Source organism: Anolis carolinensis, chromosome 6, assembly GCF_035594765.1.
Source record: "Anolis carolinensis isolate JA03-04 chromosome 6, rAnoCar3.1.pri, whole genome shotgun sequence".
Classification (NCBI taxonomy): Eukaryota; Metazoa; Chordata; class Lepidosauria; order Squamata; family Dactyloidae; genus Anolis; species Anolis carolinensis.
The window spans coordinates 92,517,994-92,545,603 of record NC_085846.1 but is presented as its reverse complement, the minus strand read 5'-3'; the positions used below and the strand labels follow the sequence as shown (position 1 = coordinate 92,545,603).

Here is a 27,610-nt window from a genome sequence, read left to right as displayed (position 1 = left end):
GGCGGCTTACAAAATTGGCAGAATTTGATGCCAATACACAACAATACAAAAGAATAAAACACAAGCAGTTTAGCAATATGCAATATACAGATTTAAAACAATACAAAATACTTGAGCCATTCATCCACAAAACCTTGCACATAGACATGACCCTAGTGAGAGGGCACAGTTTGAAGAAACTGAGCAGGGTTGTTGATGACAGGGTAACTTGAAGGCCTCTCATTCATAGGGTCACCATGAGTTGAAGTCGACTTGATAGGAATTAACTTGATAGGGCCAGTTCGGTAAAACTTATGGAATGCATATCTACCAAATGTAATGAAGCTTGGACGTGTCTAAAGAAATATGAAATCTAATGATAATTTAAACCAAAAATTGTATCACTATAGATAGAAACATTTTGTACCTAAATGTCACCAAAAGGAGCATAGATTGAAAGTGAAGTGTTCAACCTCCATAAATGAATTGGAAAACAACTGTAATTTATACACTGTTTATACGTAATCAGGGCTGTAGAATCCATCATTTTCGCTGTCTCCGACATTCAGATTATAAAAGGTCAACTCCTTTCCACTATAAATATGAAAACATGTCTTGATTTTGGTAAATTTTTGTGATTAGAAACCACAGCTATATAGATCTGAGGTTGATGCCACAGTTTCTGGGAGATGTCCAGGTAGTTACATCCAACTAAAGCAATGATCCCCAAAGTGGGCACTACCGCCCCCTGGTGGGCACTGCAGCAATCCAGGGGAGCGGTGATGGCAACAGGTACATATACCTTTCTGTTTAATTGCTATTAACATGAAAAAAATTAATTTCCAGAGTAATATTTTTTCTGGAAAGGGGGCGGTAGGCCAAATAGGTTTGGGAACTACTGAACTAAAGTATTCAATCAATTGTTGAACTATGGTTCAACATATAGGTAGCTTCCATTGACACAATGGGTCTACTCTAGTTGATCCTCTGCCATCAACTTTGCTGGACTGACTATGTTGTCTGAATGCCTAATCACCACCTCCCAATGCAGTTTCTTTACTCTCAACTCAAGAACAGGAAACGGAATGTTGGTGGACAGCAAAAGAGATTTAAAGCCTGGCTTAAAGCTAACCTTAAAAACTGTGACATTGGGGTTTTTATTGTCTCTTTTTTCTCTTCAGGACAGAGCCTGCCGAGTACCATCAAATGACACTGGCTTGGTACCACCCACATTCCTCTTGAAGTCTAGGGGAAGCATCTGAAGACGCTTCCTCTGTCACAACTCAGAGGAAAGTGTGTTTTGGGTAGCTCCAATGGAGCTATCCAATATTTTTTTACCCTTTCCTCCATCTGATGGTGGAAAGGGCAATGCAACAACACGCCTGGTCCCATCCCCACCATGTGATGGGGAGGGCGCGTGGGCTGCCATGAGCCACCCCGTACTCCTTCCGTATTGCTGGCAACCAAAAAGGTATGATGCCTAAGCAGAATCCTTTCTTCTTTTTCTGATTTTCCTTTCTGTCCTGATGTACAATTCTGACTGTAACAAAGAGGATTTAAGCAAACTACCTGTGGGCAGCCATAAAGTTCACTCAATTGATTTTGCTAGACAAATGCAGACATCCTCTATAAAAATGTCTGTGGTAGAAATGTTACCCACAATTTTTCAGAAATAAATTGATCAGATCCTTTACTAAGTTGGCATAGTAAAGGGTGACCCAAAGGATGGACTATTTATATCCCTTTCAGTGAGAGGACACAGCAGACAGAAGAAGACTCAGATACTTGGACAATGAAACATATTGGACTAAATGTAGTTCAAGCAAACTGATTCAAAGAAAACTTTCTGTGTGTAATCCTATTGTTAGTTCCACCTAGACTAAATCCATTCAGCAATGGGCCAACCAACAGGATTCCAGTCTATTTCTATACATATACAGTAGAGTCTCACTTATCCAAGCTAAACGGGCCGGCAGAACCTTGGATAAGCGAATATCTTGGATAATAAGGAGGGATTAAGGAAAAGCCTATTAAACATCAAATTAGGGTATGATTTTACAAATTAAGCACCAAAACATCATGTTATACAACAAATTTGACAGAAAAAGTAGTTCAATACGCAGTAATGTTATGTTGTAATTACTGTATTTACGAATTTAGCACCAAAATATCACGATATATTGAAAACATTGACTACAAAAATGCCTTGGATAATCCAGAATCTTGGATAAGCAAGTCTTGGATAAATGAGACTCTACTGTACATATATACCACATTTCTATTGTCATAACTACTTTGAGATGTATGCCAGGTTAAAAGATAATAATGAATATTTGGACAGATTATCTATTCAAAATTGGATAAACAGAATTTGGGCTACTGTTCACCTAGAAAAACAAATACAGTAGAGTCTCACTTATCCAACATAAATGGGCTGGCAGAACGTTGGATAAGCAAATATGTTGGATAATAAGGAGGGATTAATTTTGACAGAAAAAGTAGTTCAATACGCAGTAATGCTATGTAGTAATTACTGTATTTACGAATTTAGCACCAAAATATCACGATGTATTGAAAACATTGACTACAAAAATGCATTGGATAATCCAGAACGTTGGATAAGTGTTATGATTGAGCCTCATGGCTCTGCTACTGGGAGACGTGGGCGTAAGACTCCTCGAGAGTCAGATACTCTCGAGGAGCGAGAAAGAAAGCGGCTGCGAGATATCTTTGCAGAACCATCTGACGAGGATTCTTTTGAAGGGTTTACTGAGAGAATGGAGGAAGAGATGGTTAGCTCGGAAGAGGATGACATGGAATGGACTCGTGTAAGGGAGGATTTGGGTGCCACTGGCAATGATAGTATGGGAGGCGATTGGGGACCTTCAGGATTAGACCCATGGGCAGGCTGGAGGGATGGGACGGGATCCACAGCTGGGGATGCTGTGGGGCGTAGTCAGAGGTGTTCCAGCTCTGATGAGGAAAGTGATGAGGAAACGCCCGGGCTAAGGAGGGCAGCTGATAGTGATGAGGACTTGTAACTGGCATAAAATGGGGTTTGGGAGCAATAGCAAATTGCGTTGGGCAAGGTAATCTGGACGAACGCTTGGGATCTGTGTGGGAAGTTTCCTGAAGACGGGTGTGATTCGTTTGCTGACTACGTAAGTTATCCTGGACATTGGGCTCAGACGGCGGGAGGAATTGTGTGGGGTTTGTTTGTGCAACCTCTGCTTAATCTTAATAGCTTTGACCTTCCGTCGTCTTCTTGACGGACGCCATCTGCTTGTACTGGACATACGGACTTCTTGACTACGGCCTCGGATTCTCCTACCTGTGTTGGACCTGGTGAACTACAAACGTCTGCATCTACCTTACGACCTTCGGAACGGATTGGGACCTCGCTGACTGCTAAAGCCCTCGCCTGCTGTGTTGTATCGGGAATCTGCCTGCTGTGTGGAGGAGTAACCTTTAAAGTTACTCAAACATAGCTTTTGGCAGCAGAGAAGTATCTGCTGCCAATTAGTTGCATTCCTTTGAACTCTTTGTTCACCAGCTTCTGTTTTGTTTATCCCCAGGCTGAAGCAAGCTGTTTTGATTTTGCCCGGATTAAACTCCGGTTTAATCCGGTTTATCTTTTGAATGTTTTTCTTGCCTCTTTTTACTTTTAAGGCCAGTGTTTGCCTAGCCCTTGTCTTTTACGGGCATTTTGAGTTCTGTAATTCCAATAAACTCTGTTATCTTTGACCTTGTGGTGTTCTGTCTATGACAATAAGCGAGTGTTGGATAAGTGAGACTCTACTGTACATGCAAGTGGATGTTTACAAGGATTCAAAGAACCAAAATATTATTATTCTATCTGACATTATTATATTTATTTATACCCTGCTTTTTCTCTCCACAAGACTCAAAGAGGCGTACATTAAAACAATTCAATACAATGTAAAATCTTAAAATATACAAATATTAAAACATGATTAAATATAAATGATATTTAGGAATTCAGTTAAAATCCATAAAACCATAATCAAAGCTCCCCCGACTTGATTTTTTTTTAAAAAAAAACAAACCCTGACTTGGCTGATTTCCTTTTTAACAAAGATGGCTAAGTTTTGGAGACATACATTAAATTGAGATCGACTGAAAGTATACTGAGAGGATCTCATCAGATTAGCTGCTCAATTTTAGTTATTTTATATTTTTTATGAATTTAATGTTCTACATTACAATATCCTTAAATAAATGGGTTCAGGGGTGCTTGTTTTTTTAAATCATTCTGCAGTGCTGGTGTACAATCCTAAGCTATCTCCACTATTTTAGTAGAATTTATGACTGAGTTATTATGCCTGAAGTTCGATTGCTGGATGTGAAAACATCTTTAACTGAATGTGTTCTTCCATTGATCTATTCTCATGAATAAAATGCAGTAGTAGACACCAGAGAGAGAAAACATTACACTCAACATTGGCTTTCTCCCACTCTAACTTGTTTTTATGAGGATGGTTTTTAGTAATAAATCCATATTATCCAGTTTATAAGTCACAAAGTGCCTATTTGTGACTATTAATGGCCCACACGCTCACTCAAATGCGAGTGCAGAATGACTGTCTGTCTGCCCACACCTTCCACATTTAAACACCATTCTTTCGCAAGAGCCTTCCCATAGCTCAGGGTGCAATTAGTTCCATAGGAATTTTACACTCACATCAATGGAAGGTGGATTACCAACATTATCATGATAAAAGTGCTATTTCAGCAGCAGCCACAGCAGCAGCCCTCTCAGTTATTCATGGATTTCCTTTTGATCAAGCACTTTCATTAAAGCCATCTGAGAAGTTGTTTAGGCACTGATTGCTTTTCCCGACATGCTTGTCTCTGATTAGAGCCCTTCTGAAGCAGTTATCAGCCAAAATAGTCAACCGGTGACACAGCCATGTGTCCTGTTTTTATTGAGTACTGTCCTCAGTTTGTAAGCTGTCAAAAGACCATCATGGCCCACTCTTTCAAGGACTACCATGGATAGACATACTAATTTATTGCATCAAAAATGACAATAACTCTTGTGACACCTCAAAGAAGAAGTAGTTTTACAGTCGACCCTTCACATTGCCAGGTTTGACTTTTGCAGATTTGGTTAGTCACAGTGATTAAGATGTATTGGGAAAATATAATACTTGTATTGGAAACTATATATTGAATGTAATCATATTAGAAATAGGAATAGGAAAATATGTAATCACCAGCAGATTGTGTGCATATAGCCCCAAAAATACACTCTACCTGGCAAATAACCGTCTCCCCATAAGCAGAGACCAAAGTTCACCCTAAGTGCCAGAGACATATGTCAAGTGTCAACAAGAATAGATAAAGCTCCATGCTAATGGTCAAAAGACAAATTAAGGCTTTTGGGATGTCAGGATAAGACCTGGCGCCATGTAGGAGTGCTAATGGCTCCCTAAAAGCTAGGATAAGGGGGAATTACTCAATTAATGGGAACCCCTGAAAGCCTAGATAGGAATTCCTTAGATAAGGCCTAATGGAGGGTCAGAGGTCTTGAAAGTAGCCTATATTTTAGGAAAATGCAAAAGTAGCTTTTAGTAAATTGCAAAGTAAGACTTTTTTGACACTAATTGGTGATGGATAATGCCTATATGACGTAGGTAGATGGAGGGAAAATGGTATAAAAGAACCTGTGTTTCTTTGTTCTGTACCTTCGCTTTCCTGATTACAAGAGAAGGTCCTTCTTATTGCTTATTAAACGTCTTTTTCTATAGCAACAGGAACTCTCTTTGTCTCATTACCTCAAACCTTTGTCTGCCATTTCAACAGATTTGATTAAAATATTCTTCTCCAGTGTGCCTTTATGGTTGAATTCCCCTGAAAGTTGGTCACAGAGTCATGATGGAGGTCCTTGAGATTTCTAGAGACAACTTCTCTTAGAATCTGTAGATCCTCCAGTATGATTTCATGGTCAACCTCTGTATATAATGAGACTTGAGTGTCCATGGATTTTGGTATCCACAAGGGTCCTGGACCCAAACCTCCAAAGAGACAAAATCCAACTATGTATATTTTTGGCATAATTAAAGGAGCTGTGTAATATATGAACATGTTTTGGAGCTAGGGTTCTGCACCCAACAGATCATATTCTGCACCCAATTATTATATCAATGGTTCCCAACCTTTGGGCCTCCAGATATTTTGGACTTCAGCTCCCACAGTTCCTAACAGCTGGTAAGCTGGCTGGGATTTCTGGGAATTGAAGTCCAAAGCACCTGGAGGCACAAAGGTTGGGAACCACTGTGCTATATGGAGTAAGAATCGGGGGGGGGGAGGGGTATTGGAGTAGTTCAATAGTTTACCCCTTCATTTTGCTGCATATTTCAAAATCTCTGCATTTTCCATATTCATGCTAGAAGAGAATGCACAAGGCCTATTATCACCTCATTTGGTAAGGAAATGTCCAGACCATGTGAACCAAAGATGCCATGGAAGAAAGAGACAGCTTGTTTTCTGCTACTCTTCAACATGGACCAATGGTTTCAAATTACAAGAAAAAGATATTCAGCCTAAACATCAGGAAGAACTATAAGGCCTATTCAACACTGGAATGGACTGTCTTAGAAGGTAATCAACAACAACTCTTTATTGATTAGTCTATTTTGACCATATCAAAACATGTGAAACATACAAAACGTACACACTTACCCATACATACAGTAAAACCATGTATAGATACAAAGCATCCCGGCCTGGCATTAGTAGAAAGATTCCAACTTTGCCACTTGAAAATTGGCTTAGGTGTGGAGAGATCATTCCTGTCAGCTGTCTTAGAGGGTTTTTTTCGTGTCAGGAGCAACTTGAGAAATTGTAAGTCACTTCTGGTGTGAAGCGGCTTAGAAGGTGTTAGATGCTCTATCTTTTGGGAGCGGGAGGGGGGATTCCAAAAGAGAGTTTGGATAGGCAATCTTTCAGGAGTGCTTTAGTTGTGTAATTCTCCGCAGCTGGGAGTTGGACTAGATGGCCCTTGTGGTTCTATTCAACTCTAATTTTCTATGATTCATCTCAGTTTTCACTATCATACTTAGTTCTTCCTTCTCTCCGTCCAAGTGGATTACTGATGGGCCTATTTAAACTACAGAGAAGGCAGAGGAAGGAAGCTTGTACAATATAACTTGTAATAATAGCACCAATTTTGCATCTCTGTTTAAGCAGATAGAGCCATTTCGGTGAGCAAGTCCCTTCTTTCTTAGAGAATTGTGTAAAACTTAACAGTTTAAATAATAGCGGTCTGGTGGGTTTTTTTTTTTGTAAGATTACATGAGAAATGTATTGTGCATGTGTATTAAATGGTTTACTATTCACAGGTTTCCTAGCAACTCTATGTGAAATGCAGAAAGTTATAATGGAGGTTGGATAAGGTTTCTTACTATTGCAAAGAAAGCGGGGGAGGGGGAATCCATAAAAATTAGAGAGAGAGAACATATTGTGTTTGCAAGACCAGAGATCACTTTTTAATAATAAAACCTGCCGTGATAAAAAAAATAGGTGTTTTTGAGCAACCTGACGAGGAAATGGTAGTAAGAAGGCTGCGTGAGATACAGAACTTTCCATCATTTGAAGCGGAGTCTAAGAAAGTTCCCTTTTTTCTGACTATAGCTACCAGAATCCCCTGATCTACCTGGAATCTGAGAAGTGTGGTGTAAAAACCCAAGTAAAAACAACAAGATGAACATATTTTATTTAGTCTAAAGTTTCATGGATGCTTCGGAGAGCGCTTTCCCTAGGAATACTTATGAGAAATGCACTCTGGCCCCTTCTACACTGCCATATAATCCAGATTATCAAAGCAGATAATCCACATTATCGGTTTTGAACTGGATTATATGAGTCTACGCTGCCATAATCCAGTTCAAGCAAATAATCTGGATTTTATATGGCAGTGTAGAAGGGGTCTCAGTCATCCATATTTGCTAAAGTTAGGGGCACAGGAGTGAAAAACCATGAATAAAGGTACTTTTTTATCTGAGAGAACATCTTTCTAGGAATCTCTAGGTTCTCCAGTATGACTTTATGGTCAACCTCTTGCATGAAGTTGACCCATATAATGCAGTTCAAACCACATTATATGTATCTACACTGACAATATAACACAATTCAAACTGCATTGTTTGGCAGTGTAAACCCAGTGCCTGACACAGAGGAGATTTCTGTAGGACAACTTGTATCTGAATTTCCTTCATGTCTTGCCAGTAACGTAACTTTATTTTCAACAGCTAGCAAGAATTCCTTCTGGCTTACAGTCAAGTTTCAAACATAGCAGAAGAAAGCCTTCAAATTCAAGAGTTACGTCTACACCCTGCCACTACTGCAACGTGCTATGACCAATCTCCCACTTATCTATAGAAGTTCTCAACCATTGGTCCACCACACTCTTACAAACCATGACCTTTGACTATACTGACTTTGGCTCCTGGGAATGGAAGTTCAGAATTCCTGAAGGACCAGAAGCTGAAATTCCCCAATGTAAAGTCATCAAGCCTTCCACCAGTTTCCACACCTCTCAGTAGATAACAGATAGTATAATATAGACATCAACCAAGCCAATAAATACCAGTAAATAGATAATGGAGGTTATGCTTCATTTCATCTTCTTCCTGTTATCTTCTTCATCTTTTCTTCATTTTAATATGCCTCATGTGCATTCAGCCAATTCTTCTTCATACTGACACCTCAATACTTTCTAATTTCCTTGCCTCTGTAATATGTAGTGTCACAGCCATAGGTATTCAACTACTCAATTTATTCTTCTATGATATTATAACTATTATGTGACCAATAAAAGGATGATGTTTCAGTCGAAGAAAGTGAATGCTTTAATCTTCAAATGAATTTCAGTCCTGCCCACCTATATTCAACCATTGATGTATCAGTGCTATAACAATACGTTTTAAGCAGCTGACTTGCCAGGAATAAATAAGGATAGAAAAATGTGTTTTGCTTTTATAACAATCGATATTTTTCACTTTAAAAACCTTCAAATTCTTTCTGTTTCAAATATGAAGAAATTTCCAATTTTGGTTAAATTCTTCAGAAATGAAATGCAATTACATTTTACAGTAGCCAAATATAATAGAGCAAGTCACAGAATAAAGAGTGCCAAGTTGCATTTGCCTGCCAACTTTATTTTTATTTACTTTATTTGTTCTATTTATACTATTTATTTGATTTATGTCATGATTTCCCCCAAAAGCAGCTCCTGATATGAGGCCCAAGGTGGTTTCCAACAGAAATGGAATCACAATGCAGCTAAAATCAATAATGAAACTCAAAAACACTTTGGAAGCAATTAAAACCTAATACATGATGGAAGAAATGCTTTGTCCTTGTTTATCAAGTCATCCCAAATTAAATCAGACCTGTGGGGAAATGCACATGAATTTATATATTTTTTCTTTTTCCTCTTTTCTGCTTCACAAAAGTCTTGCTGTTGCGGAGAGATCAGAAGCTGCAGAAGGACCCAGCAGCAACTGTACCCTATCTAAATCTAATCTAAATCCATAATAAAAGCGAAAACCTGTATGTGGCACGGTTGTTTGCTCACATAGATAGCCTCTGGCCTCCACAAACAGGCTATACTTCCCAGGGTTAAGAATCTAGCAAGTCACTCTTTTCCACTGACATTGCAGTTACAGCAAGCGCCATGAACATGCAGCCCAGCCCCTGCCAATGTCCTTCCCAAACACTACAGCCCACCAACCAAGGAATGCTTTCATTTGGGGACCATTTCATCCTAGATTTTGCTTTTAATTCCACCACAGGGAGGCATCCCTGGGTTCTCCGCTGCTATGGAATTTGCATGGCCCCGCCCACTGCCCTTTCCTATCCAATCTCTCTGCATAACAAACACAGCAGAACTGAGCTGCAACTAAACTTACTGGAGGAGTTTAGGGATTGACTCCACATGGTGGAAGTTGCAGTTCACCCTGCATCAAGTCAGAGCACAGTCACTCCTACTGGGGAATATAGAGGAGTTGTAGTTCATCTACACCCAGAATGCTGTGAACCCAAATAATGATGGCTCTCGGCCAAACTTGCCATGCAGACCCGATATGCCCAGATTTGACTATTAGTGGGTTTGGAGCGGAACTGGACTGTAAGTTAAGGAGTAGTAGGTACTGGAATTTATAGTTCACCTGCAATGAATGAGCATCACACTTGGCACACAGAGCCCCATAACCAATACAACATATTGCACAAGTTTGGGAAACAGGGAGTTATAGTTCACCTGCAGCCAGATAAACACTGACCCCCACCGACAATGCACTAGGACCACACTTCACACAGAGCACCCCCATGACCTACTGAGCATACTGCAGGTATTTGTGGGAAGGGGCCTTGATTTTGGGAGTTGTAGTTCACCTCCATCCAAAGACCACTGAATCCAGCCAATGACGAATCTAGACCAAACTTGGCACACAGACTGAATATTGCCTGCTGTGGATACTGATAGATATTTCGGGGCAATTGCTCCGGGAATCTGGAAATTACAGTAGTTCACCCCCATCCAGAGAATACTGCACCACACCTGGTACACACGCCCAAAATGGCCAACTTAGAATACTGGCAGGGTTTCGGGAGGATTCACCCACAATTCTGGGAATTATAGTTCACTCACTCCAAACAGAATACATAACATTAAAAGACAAATAATACCATTCTCAAATCGCCGGGTCCCCAAGCTAGTACTTTATAAAACCAAACCCTTAAATAAATGTACTGTATGATATTTTGGTGAATGTTGTATGAATTGATATTGTATAAAGTTAAATCAAATTTATTGTGAAGGCACCCATTCACCCAGTTCACTCTATTAACAGAAGCTCCTGATTAGTGAAAGACAGATAATCCATTTATCATCTGATTTGTGTCTCATACTGTTTACCTGACCAGATGTATCCAGAGGCTTACGATTCCCATGGAAGACATGGCTAAGCAGTGATGAAGAAATCAGCCTTTTGAATTGGGAACCGAGCCTCTGGATATCTGGCATTATCTTCTTTTGTCTTCTGTGCTCCTCACCGTTGTCTTCTTCAGAACTGGACACAGTCAGTCACAGGTACATCTGCATACCCAAGTCATCATCTTCCTCAGTGAGTTTCATCTACTGTCCTGGCCTTTTTGGTTTAGTGGAGGCTCACAAGGCACAGACTCAGTATCCACTGTTTCTGCTGACAACCCCTTTAGCCTCAAGCAGATTCACAAAGGGCGCTTCCAGACAGGCCCCAAATATGTGCCAAACAAGTTTTAAAAACCCACTTTGGTGCAAATTTGAGACCCGACACTGGTCCCAAATCCCCAGGCTTTCTTGAGAGGTGGCTACAGGCCATCCCAATTACAATTGGGATGGCTTGCAGCCACTCCAAATCCTCCCAAATATACCCCTAAAAAGTAAATAAAAACTTACCTGGCTGCCATTATGTTCCTCTTCATGCCAGGAGGGTGTGAGGAAATGATGCACGAGGAGACTGGGGGGAGGGGGAGAGGAGGAAAATTCCTCCTCAGGTCCCCCTCGGTCTCCTGGCAAATCATTTTCTCATGCCAGGAGAGTGTAAGGAGGAACCTAATGTTGGCCAGGTAATTTTATTATTTGGGGTCCTGGAGCCTGAAAAACTGAGATAGCTGTGTGGATAGGGCCCAGGGATTGCATGACGTGGTCCTTGAGCCCAATCCACACAAAGCCCATACCTGTAAGACCCAGCTCTTACCATAAGATCGGGATCTTACCAGATGTTTAATTAATTTGGAACAAACTAGGAAAATCTGTTCGGACACCTCCAGTAAAACCAAGACAGGTCTCAGTTTTTGGGCCTGTCTGGATGTGCCCAAAGTCTCTCTTAGAGAGCATCTACACTGTAAAATTAATGCAGTTTATCGGCCCTTTAACTTTCTCTGCCAAAGAGTGATGGTGCCTCACCAAATTATAAATCACATGCTTTCATAGCATATGACTGTGGCAGTTAAAATGGTGCCAAACGGCATTAATGTTACATCCTGAGTCACACTATCCATTGCTATTGTGCCTGCTTGACTGCTAATGCTTCCAACCAGCAGTCATTCCTATTACCGCCTTTCTCTCTTCATCCTGAGTATAGAGAAGCGGAAATATCAACCTCTTTCACTCTCCGAGTGCGCATACACTCAGTGAGTTTGTTTAAATTTTGTTTTATTTGCTTTTTCCAACTTCAAAGAAGTTATAGACAACTTCTGAAAACATTTGGCCATTCTACTATTGTTTAATCACATACTTAAAATACTGGTTCAGTAAATGTAGGAATGCTGAGATTACAAAGTTGTTTTTTAATTATTATTATTTGAGCAATATTAGCATATTAACACATTTGTACACACAAAAAAAGTTTTTTTCCTTCTTAACATCCTTACAACTAAGTTCAATGGTGCCACCTATTGATACATTAAGGAAATGAAACATACAATGCAGGTCTCACTGGGGGGGGGGGGGGATTGTGAAATACCTTCCCCAAACAGTTAACCTCCACAGGTGTTAGACTACAAGTAGAACATGGGAGGGGATAATGGGAGTTATTTGTCTAGGTTGGGGATAGAGACATGCAAAGAAAATTTAGCATAGCAAGAGGGCAGCTTACAGGAATGCACTCGCTAATCTTCCTTTATTCTCTGGTGACGCAATGGGTTAAACCCTTGTGCTGGCAGGACTACTGACCGAAAAGTTAGCAGTTCAAATCCAGGGAGTGGGGTGAGCTCCCATCTGTCAGCTCTAGCTTCCCATGCGGAGACATGAGAGAAACCTCCCACAGGATGGTAAAACATCCGAGCATCCTCTGGGCAACATCCTTGCATATGGCCAATTCTCTTACACCAGAAGTGACTTGTAGTTTCTCAAGTTGCTCCTGACATGAAAAGAAACTTCCTTTATTCACGCAGAATGTTGCAAATTGACAGTTCTATTGGTATTCTAAAATGCAGAATGGTCATCACTTATCCAGAATTCTGAAATCCAAAATACTCACAAATCTGAAATTTTCCAACTGAGTTTGCATCTACTCTATAGAATCAATGCAGTTTGACACCACTTTAATCGCCATTGCTCAATGTTATGGGAGTTGTTGTTTGGTGACGTACCAGTACACTTGGGTAGAGAAGGCTAAAGAACTTATAAAACCACAACTCCCATATTCAATAGCCTTAAGCCACGGCGTCAAACTGACCTTAGATGGAAGCGCATTGTTGTCATATCGACATGACTGGAAGAGCTGTGTCCATTGGATATACTAGTGAAGAATTTGGTTTACTCCTTAAAAAAAACAGAAACTTACCAAAGCTTGCAAAGTTCTACATTAATGGGACTTGAGACCGAAATAACATTTTTTTATGACTTAAGAGAAAGCTAGCTTGAAATATCCGTTCAACACACTTATCAGCCACTATTGAAGATGCAGTTTCAAGAGGCCTGCCTTTTATGATCACTTTATGTGAAGTGAGTGTTAGCCTTCCTTAATGTTCAGCTATTGTGCTTGTTTAAGTGCCAAGAAATCCTATCAGTTTAATCATCTAGCACTTGCATCGAATCATTTGAGCAAGACATTATAGTGGATAAAGAGCACCAAAACTTTTCTTCAACAAATACACTCATAGAGATGGGAGTAGCACAAAGGCTCTGCAGTGCTCCCATTCACTTCTGTCAAAGTCGTGCCAGTTGGGTGCTTTGTTAAGATTGTATTCAGCATCAGTTTACATGAAGCAGCTTTTAGAAATATTCCGGTCTTTTGAAGAAGCTCTAGAACCATCCAGCAGGGCTATATCTGTCCACAAGGAAAAGAAAAATCATTATAATTACATGTGCATGTATTTTAGTGCTGGGTATCGGGTGAAAAAAGAATGTCAAAGTACTGGTAACAATTATGACCCATACAGCTCCCCCCATTGTATGTATTAGTTTTAGCTTTAACTGAGCTAAAGTGCCTCTCCAAAACACACTTATATTGATCATCCTGTTCACAGAAGTTGCTTTTGTTGTTTCCAGGAAGGATATGAATATGGAGGAAGATTTTTTGATACTGCATTATGCCTTCGTTCTTTTTTCTGGCCATTTTCTGTTCCCTTCTTTTGGATAACAGGCCCTACAATCTATTCTGCCCTCTTAAATTGACAAAGTGAAGAAGGCTATGCCATCCCTATGAAAGTAGTAAGATTCATCTGGGAGCCCAAATAGTTTCCACAGGTGCCATAGAGGAGGTATCTTTTCCACTTCAGGTGTAAAATGGTTTCAATTGGCCCACATTTAGCAAACATTATATACTTCTAAGGCAGGATCTACACTACCCTATATTCCAGGATCTGATCCCAAATTATCTTCTTATCCTAGATTATCTGGCAGTGTAGACTCATATAATCCAGTTCAAAGCAGAAAATCTGGGATCAGATCCTGGTATATAGAACAATATAGATCCAGTTTAAGAAAGCCTCATGCCTTATCCAACTTATGCAACCGTGACTAGATATAGGATGTGATAAGTGAAAGCAAGTGGGGTCCAGCATAATTTAGTGAACTGACCATTGGACTATGATTCTGGAGGAAAGGGTCCAAGTCCCTGCTCAGCTATAGGAAACCCACTGGGTGAATGACGTTTTCTCTGGATTTAAGGAGGGCAAACTCCCTCTGAACAAATCATTCCAAGAAATCACACCATGTCAAGTTCCACTTTTGGGTTGCCATAAATTGGAAATAACCAGAAGGCTTATAATCCTTGGAGTTGTAATTGGGTGAGCCTTAGCAGAGAAGGCTAAAGACTTTGTAAAACAACAGCTCCCATGATTCTATAGCAGTGCTCCATGGCAGTTCACTGTTGTGTCAAACTGCCTTAATTGTGTCAAACTGCCTTCATTGTGTTAAACTGCCTTAATTATACACTGTAGATGCAGCCTAACTCTACAAAAGCTGGTACAACAATTTCTCGCACTCAGGACCCTTTCAGACAGGCCCTAATCCTGGGAGAAACAGGGTTATTTAAACCCTCCTGTGCCACACAACCAACTCAATCCTCGGGATTTCCCTGGTGGGGTGGCTACATGCCCTCCTGGGATGACCACAGGTTGACATGGGAGGGCATGGAGCCAGCTCCCAGCTCCCCATGCCCCCCCCCCCAAAAAACTTGAGGGGCCTTCTCCCCTCCAGAGAGCTCTTCTGTCACTCAAAAATGATGTATCGGGAGGTGTTGGGGGGGGGGGGAGAGGAGGGATTGCTGTGGAGGACTCTTAGAGCCCAAAGAGCCAAGATCACTGTTGTGATTGAGCCCCGGGACTGGCAGAGGTTGAGCCCATGGTGAAACAGCCTGACATTAGTGCTACTGCTGAGCAGGAGTCGGGCTCTGCAGAAGCAGATGAGTATGAGCAGAATGAGTAGGGGGGAAGAGCAGGACTTAGCACTCCCTGCTCAGTTACAACTCAGGGTTTCACCAGTTGTGCAGGTGAAAAAGGTTGTCCCAAAAGAAGAATGACCAGCTGTAGGACTTTTTCAGAGGCAGTATAAAAGTTGGGCGTTTGCAACACTACCTTGCTGGAAACTAGCCATGGTGGATTTTCCAGCTGGTGATCTTGAGTCTTGGACAGTTGGTGAGCTTCTTGTGTATTTGACCTCTGATTGGACTCTTGGGCTGCACTCGGTGCCTGCTACTCTTTGGATGACCCTGGACTTTGTGTATTGCGTAGTTGGTGAGCTTTTGACCCTTAGACTGGATGCTTGGAATTTCCTTTGTGTATGTACTGTCTCTGTGATGACCTTGAACTGCTGCTGACTATTCTTGGAAGCAATGGCTGCAGCTCCTTGACAGAGACCGTGGACACAGTCATGGGAGTCAATCCCCACAGAGCCCTCACCTAGAAAGATCCAATCCTTAGTTTAAGGTCTGGATCTTTCCAGGTGTTTTATTAATCCCAGTTTTCTCTGGATTATTTCGGTTCTACCTGAGGCATCATTTGGATGCCTTAGGAAAAACCAAGACAGGTCCTGCATTTTGGGCCTGTCTAGAAGCACCCTCAGTCTCACAATTTATTTATTTTATTTATTTACATCACTTTTACCCCGCTTTTCTCCCCGAGGGGACTCAAAGCGGCTGTGATGCCCCATGGGCCTCTGAGTCCTGACCCTAGCGCCATTATGGATCATGGTGATGAAGACATGGAATATCTGCCGTCTCAGCAAGAGACTGTGCCATTCCAGATGCCTTTTGTTGACAATTCTTGCCAAGAGCTCCTTAAAACGGACCTTGAACAAGTTATTCCCAGCGCTTCTCCCCCTTTCGCGAGAAGGGAGTTTTTTGAAACTAGTCGCTCAGAGAAAGCACAAACAAGGAAAAGCGCGAGATTAGCAGCCAGACAGAGTGCTAATTAGCTCGTTTCTCCTGAGAGTTTTCAGGGAGGAACGCATCTGGATGAGGATGTGTTTCAGTTCTTTTCCCTTGGGAAAAGAAGCACTGGACACCTGTTTGTAGAAAGATTTGAAGTTCTTTAAAAGTTTCCTGCACGGGCTAGCCTGCGCAGAGTCAACAAGTCAGTTCAAGGATTAACTTCGGTTCCAGCCAAGTGTGGACTGCGTTTTGAGTCCGCTAACTCCAGTTTCATCATGCCTTGCCTTGTCGTGTTCTTGACCCGTGTCATTGTGTTCCCAGCCTTGTATCTTGTGCCAAATATCCAGTCTTGTCTTCAGTTTCCTGCCTTGGACTTACTTTGAACTATAGTAAAATCTTGGACGTTTCCCCACTCAAACTGCTTGGAAGTTGAGTGTGTTTCGGTTTTGGATTATAACTTTGAACTCTAATATTATATACTGGACAATATATTTCTGGACTATATTTGACCTTCTCTGAAAGGTCTATTGATGAACTTTATTTTCTAACTGTTTTTATCCTAATTACTCATTTCTTTAATAAAGATATTAGACTGTTATTGGCCTCCGTGTGTTGGTTCTAGTGCTCTGCAGCCAGGGCGTGACAGTGGCTTACAATAAATAGGCAAAAATTCAATGCCTAAAAACAATGTAAAAACAACAATTCACATAAAACAATATACAAAACAACAATTCATATAAAACAGGTACCATTGCAAAATAAAATCACATTATATAAAATTTTAAGCATGTCCAGGATTAAAATCCATTCAAGTTCTATAAGGGCACTTCCAGACAAGACCTTTTGAGTTCTTCTGGTTTCAGTGGGAAGACTCAGTAGAACATGCAGCAATCCCAGAAGAAAATTATAAACAGGGATCCCATACTTTCCAAACATACATTGATTAAGTGACAAATAGCAGAGATGACTTTGTTAAAAGAGAGTCAGACAATGACACTCCATAGCAGGTGATGCTAGTCCTTCATTATCATAAGTTTCTGCCCTTTGCTGCAGTGGGGCATGCTCTTCCATTCAGTGGCGATTCCCAGAATTAATGAGTAGATGACCCGCACAAGTTTATTAAATATGTACTCTTGAATTTTAATGCGAGCTCTGTGGTCACACTGGGGACCTACGAAGCAAGAGGTTATGATTTAATGCTCTAAGCCTCTGCAGAATATTTTTTAAAAACATTGAAACTATTCAGTCAGCTAAAATCAATCTACCATAGCACACCTCATAACATAACCTTGGAGAAGAAGAACGATGTCTGTTTAATTGGTACTTTCAAGGATGTTCCTGCCTAAAGTGTGCAATTAACTTGCCTGGCTTTTTGAAACATGAATAACTTTTTAAAAAATCATGAAGATATGTGTGTTGTGAATGTTAAGTACAGATAGCCCAAATTGTTTTTTTCTTCTTCTCCTAGGGCAAAATGAGAGGCTACAATTCTTACCTATTAATGAACAGATTCCCAACGGATATAATGATGCAGGGACCTAACTTGCCATCTAAAGATCCACATTTGTTTTAAGTAGCAAAGTTTAATAATTAAATCATAAGAGAACTTTTCACTTGAGAAAATTAGATTGAAAGATATCCTGTATCCTTCCCTTTATTAATTGTGTTTAGTATTTATCATGGTGAGATCAGTATTTATGGGAGATTGGGAACTGTTTAACTTCTTAGTCCTGTCTTGGTAATTATATTGAGAAGCTGATTGCTCATATCCCCATTTTCCAGATGTAAAATTGAGGACATTCTTTCTTGCACACATAGGCTGCAGTGTGTATTTGCTCATCTAGATGTAAACAGTACTGAGCATTTCCAAAGGTGACAGTCCAGCTTCAATGCTGGCTTGCTTCTCTCATGCAACATAGTTCTGAGTCGAGGTTCAGAATATGCGCACTCCAAACAGGAGAGGATCTTAAGTCAGAAACCCATACAAGTTCCTGGATAGGCTGAATTATTAGCACTGGAAAAGTCATATGACCAAAAATATATGTGGGTTGTTGTGTGTTTTCCGGGCTGTATGGCCATGTTCCAGAAGTATTCTCTCCTGACATTATACCTCACAACCTCTGAGGATGCCTGCCATAGATGTGGGCAAAACATCAGGAGAGAATACAGCCCAGAAAACACACAACAACCCTGTGATTCCGGCCATGAAAGCCTTCGACAACACAGAAATATCTGTACTTGAAGCTACATATGAAACCTGAAACATACCACCCATATATGATTTGCATAGAAATCAGTAGAAAAATGCAAACTCAATGCCTCACATGTACCTGAACACACACTACAGCTATAAAAAGGTTAGTACTGGTTAGCATGGTGGTCAGTAGTGATGGGAAAAATATCCCCTATTATATTTTCCTGTTGAAAAATGGGTTTCCTGACAACCTTTCAGAAAAACTAAAGAACAGCAAGACTTTAAAGCAGTTTTCTTCTTCTATTCAAACATCCAGCAGTTCTGGAGGATTTTTCTATGCAGAAAAATATGATTTTGTTTTTTGCAGAAAAACACACTTTCCATGCAGAAAACATGTGGTGTTTTACACCCGTTTTTAATGCAAAATCTACCTGTGTGTTTTTCTGCACAAACAAATCATCTGGAATACTTTGAGATGCTCAAATATTAAGAGAACATTGTACAAAAATATTTATTTTCCACCCCAGTAGCAGGAAAACTGCAGTAATTGTTACCTGGAATGTCAGGATGAAATACTCCAAGATGTATGTACCAGAAAGGAGATCTCAATAAATCCAGCAATTTATATATTTAAAAAACATTGTGATGGCAATAAACTGATTGTTCTTTCTGCCACTAGAGTGTGCTACCCTTCCATTTCGTAACTTTTGTGTTTTCCCTGTACTGTATATATTTTGTTTATGTGGGCTGGGAACCTTATATGGGTATTGCTGATTTTGCAGCTTTAGGTTTGAATGAGAGATTCTGCCCTTCATTTTTGCGGAGGAGAGGAAGAGAAATAGCACTAGGCAGTGGTGCCCATGGTTGGTGTCATTCAGTATGGTAACTCATGGACTTCCTCCCATTCCAGATGATATAGAATCCTTATTAATGTTTTGTAATAATCTTACTCATAAATTGTAATTCCCATACATATACTGACAAAATCAATTTGTAGCTTATTCGTTCAGTCGCTTCTAACTCTGTGTGACTTCATGGATCATCCCATGACAGGGCTTCCTGTCGGCCATTGCCATCCCCAGATCCTTCAAGGATACCATCCATCCATCTTGCCCTTGGTCGGCCCCTCTTCCTTTTTCCTTCCATTTTCCCCAGCATCATTCTCTTCTCCGAGCTTTCCTGTCTTCTCATGATGTGGCCAAAGTACTTCATCTTTGCCTTTAATATCCTTCCCTCCAGTGAGAAGCCGGGCATTATTTCCTGGAGGATGGACTGGTTTGATCTACTTGCGGTCCAAGGCACTCTCAAATTTTCCTCCAACACCACAGTTCAAAATAATCTATCTTTCTTCGCTCAGCCTTCCTTATGGTCCAGCTCTCGCATCCATAGGTTACTACGGGGAATACCATTGCTTTAACTATGCAGACCTTTTTTGCCAGTGTGATACTCTTCACTATTTTATCGAGATAGGTCATTGCTCTCCTCCCAAGAAGTAAACGTCTTCTGATTTCTTGGCTGCAGTCTGCATCTGCAGTAATCTCCGCATCTAGAAATACAAAGTTGGTTACTACCTCCACGTTTTCTCCCTCTATTTTCCAGTTATCAATCCATCTGGTTGCCATAATCTTGGTTTTCTTGATGTTTAACATAATCAGTAAATATATTAAAAAGATAATAAAAACATGCAGATTTTATTTTATTTTGTGTCAAAAGCATTGCATAAATAAGCAAATATAAAACTGATAAAATAGAGGGAACACAATCGGCTAAATAATTGTAGACCAAAAACGGGCAACAGCCACTGCATTGTCTGTAGCTTTAAACAGTTCTTACTCTGTGCATGAGGCAGGCCATTGTGGTCAGGCATACAGATGCAGAGTTGTTTGTTCTGTTCCAGTTGCACAAGGTAGACAATTCTTCTAGGTAGTGCCATTTTTCCAGATAGTCTTTTGATCTGCCAACTCCACTTCTGAGTCTGTTCAGTGACTTCCAAGTTGCCAATTCTCAGTTTGCCCTGGAGGAAAACCCTCATGGGGGGCATCCATTTGGGATTTCCTGGCTTAGCTGCCCAAAGGGATGCTCTTGCTGTTGCTAGGGGGACATTAAGAAGAGTGGTGGTTCTCATGAGACTTTTCCTTGATTTGAGTCTACTGGGAGGAGACTGATAGCCATGCAGTGGGTGGTTTCACAGTGTTCAGCCTTATTTCTCTCACAGTTGGCAGCAACTTCCCATCGCACATCAGGGGGGCAATGCCAGCTAGCTTATAGAGCAGTGGTTCTCAACCTGTGGGTTCCCAGGTGTTTTCTTTCAAGGAGCCTGACGACAGTCAAGATAAAGATGATCACTTGGCTCCATAAGGGCTATCAATCATATGATCGCTCTTTACGCCTTATCTTCACTTTTGAGGATAAGTCTATAACAGAGGAATTATGGGCCCTTAGGTTCCGGCTGCTCTCATGGGGCATTACCATTAGAAGAGTATTTGTGGACCCCGTGATTCGCCCTTTGGTGGCCAACCTATCTTTACACACTCAACCATCTGTTAGGCCCAAAGATAATAGGATGTGTAGTCCTCAGCGTAGGCTCCCCCCTTTAGAAAAGTCTCAATTAGAGACTCTGGCCCAATCATTTTCCGTACCAGACCAGCAACTTTCACCCTCTTCAACCTCACTACGTTTTTCCAGTAGGCCCCATTTATCCCCTTCTTTTGAAGTAAAGTTAGATGGTGTGTCTAGTAACCTTTTGGATCCAGGGAGCTGACTAGATTCTCTTAAGGATGCTCCAATTGAGCCAGACTCCTTGGGGGGTGGGGAACAGGCGGGGGGTGGCTCCATCGAGGTCATGTGGGGGAGGAGGAGGAATTGCCGTCAACGCATTTCCAGGGAGAAGCGCAACAGGGTTCTTGCGACCCTGGAGAAGGATAGGTGTGGTAGCCTCCATGGTAGCCCCTCCCGGCTGAAGGTCCTGCTGTTTAATGCCAGATCCGTCAAAGGTAAATCATCTATTATCCAGGATCTAATCATGGATGAACATGCGGATCTGGCCTGCATCACCGAAACCTGGTTGGATGATCTGGGTGGGGTTAGTCTTACCCAGCTTTGTCCTCCGGGTTTCGGGGTGCATCAGCAGGCCAGGCCAGGAGGGCGGGGAGGTGGGGTTGCGGTGGTCTTTCGGCAGTCCATCGCCCTGGTCAGATGCGCCGTTCCGCAATCTGCTGGGTTTGAGTGTCTCCACTTGAAGGTGGGTACCCGGGACAGTTTGGGGATCCTGCTGGTGTACCGTCCACCCCGCGACACAGCAGTCTCCCTGCCTGAGCTAGCAGAGGTGGTTTCTAGCGTGGTGTTGGGTTCCCAGCGCCTGTTGGTGCTGGGCGACTTCAACATTCACACTGAGACCACCTTGACAGGTGCAGCTCAGGAATTCATGGCCGCCATGACGACCATGGGTCTGTCCCAAATAATATCGGGTCCCACTCATCAAGCTGGACATACACTCGACCTGGTTTTTGTTGCGGGCGACGGTTTGGTCGGAGTGGAAGAGCAAATTATTCTTCCATTGTCATGGTCCGACCACTATCTGATCAGTTTAAGACTAACCGTCTCTTCCAACCTCCACAGGGGTGGTGGACCAATTAAGATGGTCCGCCCCAGGAGACTTATGGATCCTGAGAGATTCCTGAGGTCTCTTGGGGATCTGTCTACCATGGAAGCTGACGATCCTGTCGATGCCCTGGTCACTCGTTATAATGGCGAGTTGTCCAGGGCAATAGACACGATCGCTCCTGAGCGTCCCCTCTTGCTGCGTGGAGTTGCCCCAGCTCCCTGGTTTACTGGGGAGCTGGCGGAGATGAAACGTGCAAGAAGGAGACTAGAGTGCCGCTGGCGGACAACTCGTGACGTATCTGACCGAGCACGGTCTAGAGCCGCTATTAGGGCCTATTCCGCAGCATTGCGGGCAGCCAGGAAAGTTTTCTCGACTGCCCGCATCGCGTCTGCAACAAATAGATCTTCAGAGTTGTTTCGAGTTGTTGGGGAGCTCCTCCACCCTCCTCAGGTTGGGGGAGCACCCGACATCTCGTCAACTCGGTGTAGCAAGTTCGCTCACCATTTTGCAGACAAAGTCGCTCAGATTCGTTCTGACTTAGACGCCGGCCTTGATGCATTGCCAGGTGAGGTAACCGAGGCATCTGTCTGTTCGATCTTGTGGGATTCGTTTCGGCTTGTGCAGCCTGATGATGTGGACAAGATTCTTGGAGCGGTGAGGGCGACCACCTGTGCCCTTGACCCTTGCCCATCTTGGCTCTTAAAACAAGCCAGTGGAGGGCTAGTTGATTGGTTTGTGAGAATAATCAATGCCTCTTTGGAGCAGGGCATATTTCCATCTGGCCTAAAACAAGCTGTGGTGAGGCCTGTTTTGAAGAAAGCCTCCTTGGATCCGGCTAACCTCAGTAACTACAGACCAATCTCTAACCTTCCATTCTTGGGCAAGGTCTTGGAGCGGGTGGTTGCTTCCCAGCTCCAGGGATTCTTGGAAGATACGGATTTTCTGGACCAATCGCAGTCTGGTTTCAGACCTGGCTACAGTACCGAGACGGCTTTGGTCGCCTTGGTGGATGACCTCCGCAGAGAGCTGGACAGGGGGAGTGTGACCCTGCTGGTTCTCTTGGACATCTCAGCGGCTTTCGATACCATCGACCATGGTATCCTTCTGGGACGTCTCTCCGGGATGGGCCTTGGGGGTACTGTTCTGCAGTGGCTCCAGTCCTTCCTAGAGGGCCGTTCCCAGTTGGTGAAGCTGGGGGACACCTGCTCGGACCCCTGGCCATTGACCTGTGGGGTCCCGCAAGGTTCCATTTTGTCCCCCATGCTTTTTAATATCTACATGAAACCTCTGGGTGAGGTCATCCGGAGTTTTGGAGTGCGGTGCCATCTCTACGCGGATGACACCCAACTCTACTACTCCTTTCCACCTAATTCCAAGGAAGCCCCTCGGATACTGGACCAGTGTCTGGCCGCTGTATTGGCCTGGATGAGGGCGAACAAGCTGAGGCTCAATCCTGACAAGACAGAGGTCCTCCAGGTCAGTCGTACGTCTGATCGGGGTATTGGGTGGCAACCTGTGCTTGACGGGGTTGCACTCCCCCTGAAGGCGCAGGTCCGCAGCTTGGGGGTCCTCCTGGACTCTGCGCTGACACTTGAGGCCCAGGTGTCGGCCGTGGCTGGGAGGGCCTTTGCACAACTAAAACTTGTGCGCCAGCTGCGACCATACCTCGAGAAGTCAGATCTGTCCATGGTGGTCCACGCCTTAGTTACCTCTAGACTGGATTACTGCAATGCGCTCTACGTGGGGCTGCCTTTGAAGACGGCTCGGAAACTACAACTAGTACAACGATCGGCAGCCAGGTTTCTAACTGGGGCAGATTACAGGACGCGCTCAACGCCGCTGTTTAAAGAGCTCCACTGGCTGCCATTTATTTTCCGAGCCCAATTCAAGGTGCAGGTTATCACCTACAAAGCCCTTAACGGTTTGGGACCCACCTACCTTCGAGACCGCATTTCCCCCTATGAACCCGCACAACCTCTTCGCTCGTCGGGGGAGGCCCTCCTCTCGCTTCCACCAACTTCGCAGTTGCGGTTGGTGGGGACGAGGGAGAGGGCCTTCTCCGCCGTGGCCCCCCAGCTGTGGAACTCGCTCCCCAGGGAGATTAGGCAGGCCCCTACCCTACTCTCATTCAGGAAGAGCCTGAAAACTTGGCTATTCCAGAAGGCCTTCGTTGACTGATCCTTGTGGGATCATGTTATTTACCTATTAAGCAGTAGACCCTCTGGATTGTTTTTAGGATTCATTCAGCACTTTAAGTATTACACCTGCTGCATAATTATCCCTCCCTGATAACTTGATATTGCTTTGCACCTTGGCCTGGATCTTTTGACCCAAATCGGGATTTTAATATTATTGTGTATATTGACTTTTATGACTGTTTTTAATCATGTTGAAGTTTTACTGCTCGGTTTAATGTTTTATCTGATTTGTGCTGTCGTGTCTGGGCATGGCCCCATGTAAGCCGCCCCGAGTCCCTCCGGGGAGATGGGGCGGGATATAAGAATAAAATTATTATTATTATTATTGGCTTACAACTCCCAGAATTCCCAGTCGGTTTACCAGCTGTTAGGAATTCTAGGAGTTGAAGGCCAAAACATCTGGAGACCCATAGGTTGAGAACCACTGTTATAGAGTCTATCAACAGGTGTAGGTTTGAGACATCCTATGATTATTCTGTTTCGTTCAGTGCTATATTCACCTGCTTCACACAGACAGATTTGTACCAAACAGGGCAGGCATACTCAGCAGTTGAGTAAGACAAGGCCAGGGCTGATGTTCTTCTTAATTTTGGGTTTGTACCCCAAGTGCTACTAGTAAGTTTCCACAGGATGTTATTGCATGTTTCTACAACATGCAGATGAAACCCCATGATTTATTACAAGTAAAGAGAGCAGCTCTGACTGCAGCTCATGTGCATTACAAGGTTTAAGAAGTAAATTAGCATTGGATATTTACGGTTACAATTAACTTCAGATATATTTTTATTTCTGAAACACTGCACCATTTTTTTTACAGATAATTATTTTAGTGACACTAAATTTTCTTTGTGGAGTAAAGACTACTCAGTAAGAAAGGGGTTAATGCTTTCTAATAGGCTTTCAAAACACTTTAATTCACTGACATAAAATGCAGAAATCCATTAGAAAACACTAAAAGGAATTGCACGAGAACATCAGTGTCTTGATAAAAATGTTAAATTTATGACAGAGCAGTACATGGTACAACATGTTTATTGGGTTTTTCATACCCAGCACCAAAAATACATTAAAAGAGCTAAAAATATTGGAAAGGATTTTTTTAAATCACAGTCCTATATAATTTTTACATCCTATCAAATGGTCAGAAATGGCTATTCAAAGAAGTTCTGTAATGAAATTAACCACGGTTGGAATGGTGTCAATTAGCGGAAAGAGATGTGAATGTTGTTTCAATGGCATCTTGACACACTACAATTACTGTAGCAAACAGTGGTGTTACCTGAAGCAAGTGGCTGACAAGTCGCAGGAGCTGGAAGCAGGCAAGTTAGAGCGTAATTTGTATTATTTCTGCTTCCTTCACCTTCTGAAGTGAAGCTGCTGGAGACAAGGGCCCTCTTCACACAGCTATATAAAATCCACATTGAACTGGAATATATGGCAGTGTGGACTCAGATAACCCAGTTCAAAGCAGATATTGTAGATTATCTGCCTTGATATTCTGGGTTATATGGCTGTGTGGAAGGACCCAATTTTCTCTCTTTTAGCCTATTTGGGGAGGTTTTTCTGATGCCATTGTTTTCTTTTGTCACTAGATAAAAACTACTTAAAGGAATAGACCAAAACATCTAAAATAATAGCTTTGAGCCTCTGTATATTTTATACAGATTAATGCATGGGGTAGGAATCATGAAACCCTCCTGATATATTTCATATTACAACTCCCAGCATTTCTCTGCCTTTACTGATGGGAGTTTCAGTCCAAGAATATATAGAACACCATGTGGTTTTGTTCCCATCCCCAAGATTACATGACAAAATATATAGGTATTCCATATATGCATCACATTTAGGAAATGGCAAATGGCAACAGGACTATACAAAGTCTGTGGGTGTAAAACATATAATTTGATTCCTAATCACCATTCCTCGTTTGATAAGGCAAAATGTAAGAACTGCATTCTTTCTTATCTTTGGCAATATAGACACCATGTGGAATGGAAAGCAATTACACTGTTACCCAGAATCCTAATAATAACAACTGTTTACAGTGGGAAGGATTCAATCTACAACAAAAGAACTAAACAACTAGTAAGACAAACCTGCACTAAAGAAATATGCAAACAGTCTAAATTCCCAGAACGAACCGTGTCTAGATCCATTTTATGAGAATATGATATGAGATTGAGGCTGGATGTACACTGCCCTATATCCCAGGATCCGATCCCGGACTATTTTATTATCCCAGATTATCTGGCAGTGTAGACTCATATAATCCAGTTCAAAGCAGATAATCTGAGATCAGATCCTGGGATATAGGGCAGTGTAGATCCAGCCTGAGAAAAATCAAACCAAAGCAATTTGCCTTGGAGGCTCACTGTTTACATTTAGACCGATCTGATTTCCCCTTTCTTTACAACATGTGCATGTTCCTGCATGGTGAAAATTCAGGAAAAAAAATCATCAGCTGCATTTGGATTAAAAGAAACATCTTAGGACATTTGTGTTATAAATCATCAGCCTCTTTCTGAGAGGGCTTGGAGATTGATTCATATAAAGGGCTTAGTTGCAGTAGGGTAAGTGGAGAACCGAAACTTTCCCAGAGACTCAGGACCCTTCCAGACAGGCCTAAATCCCAAGAGAAATTGGCATTTAAAATTCTGGTTCATTTCGGGATTTAGACCACACTGAGGTCTCAAATTATAAGATTTTGGCAAGGTGGGGTGGGATGGCCACATTCCCTCCCATGCCAAACCAGCATTGGCACAGGAGGGGGTGGAATATGGCCACTGGATCCCTGCCCTTCCTTGCACCCCCCCTTTTTTTTTACCTTTTAACAATATAAAACAAGAACACTACCAATGCTGGAGGCTTAAAGTGCTCCATTGTGCTTGGAAATGACACAATGGAGCTTTCGAGACAAAATTTCCCCTCTCTTCTCAAAAGCTCCAATGTGTCATTTCCAGGTGCAACAGAGCATTTTGAAGCCTCCAGTGTTGGTAATTCAAATTTTGTATTGTTTAAAGGTAGAAAAGGGGACAAGAGAGGGGACGATGGCATTGCCATTCCTCTTCTGTGGACTGTTTGAGCAGAGATCATACATATCGATCTCAGGAGCAGTCTCCACACCTCCCACACTTGCAAAGATTTGGACCTGATTGAAAGGTCTGGATCTTTGCCGGTTAAATCAGATTAGGTTGAGGCATCATTGGGACACCTCAGGCTAATCTGGAAAAAAGCATGGTCTTTAGGC

General features: G+C 42.2%; 1 long non-coding RNA gene across 1 annotated transcript; it reads left to right on the top strand.

Moving 5' to 3' along the window:
- Window positions 1-2,416: 2,416 nt before the first annotated feature.
- On the top strand, window positions 2,417-3,721 carry LOC134292594 (uncharacterized). Its single transcript, XR_009999846.1, has 2 exons — window positions 2,417-3,140; window positions 3,224-3,721. It is a non-coding gene; the product is annotated as an uncharacterized LOC134292594 (long non-coding RNA).
- Window positions 3,722-27,610: the final 23,889 nt, after the last annotated feature.